Below are 808 nucleotides of genomic sequence, written 5' to 3' on the forward strand. Positions count from 1 at the left end.
CTTCCCGGCCCTGTCGGTGTGCTCTGCAGTAGGGTGCTCCATACAAATTTTCCTTATGTGGAATTTTTCAGTGTAAAATAAGGTTTCTCCAATCGATCGCGGGTTTCACTTTTCATCATTTGCTAGGTCTAACTATGATGTTTTGAGTGGTCCCGCAAAAATTTTTTCTCTTAGCCAGTCAACCCTTTCGTCCATGTCGGTGTGTTCTGCAGTAGGGTGCTCCAACCAAGTTTTCCTAATGAAAGTTTTTCGTGGTTTCGTGTGAGTTAAAAACTCCGGAACTTGGCTTATTTTCACCATAATTTCCACATATGGTGACCAACTCAATAAACGTTTTGTGCGTATCCTATGGACAGTTTTTCGCGTTCAACTTGGTGAACTAGGGTTGTTTTCCCGAAGGGTAAAAAAATCTGGACTTAGCCAAATTTTGAAATCTCCAACCAATCTTGGCCTGTTAGATTATCTTGGTTGGGTTGCTATGGGCTGCTACGGCCTACTTGATAGGCAATGTTTCAACTCTTGGAAGCTTTCGTGGTTGTTTAGAACTGTCCATGGCCTTCTTGATAGAAATGGCTTATGGTGGCCATGGACTTAGCCAAATTTTGAAATCTCCAACCAATCTTGGCCTGTTAGATTATCTTGGTTGGGTTGCTATGGGCTGCTACGGCCTACTTGATAGGCAATGTTTCAACTCTTGGAAGCTTTCGTGGTTGCTAAGCACAGTTCGTGGCCTTCTTGATAGAAATGGCTTACGGTGGCCATGGACTTAGCAAAATTTTGAAATCTCCAACCAATCTTGGCCTGTTAG

This window comes from Anopheles marshallii (genome assembly GCF_943734725.1).
Source record: "Anopheles marshallii chromosome X unlocalized genomic scaffold, idAnoMarsDA_429_01 X_unloc_71, whole genome shotgun sequence".
Lineage (NCBI taxonomy): Eukaryota > Metazoa > Arthropoda > Insecta > Diptera > Culicidae > Anopheles > Anopheles marshallii.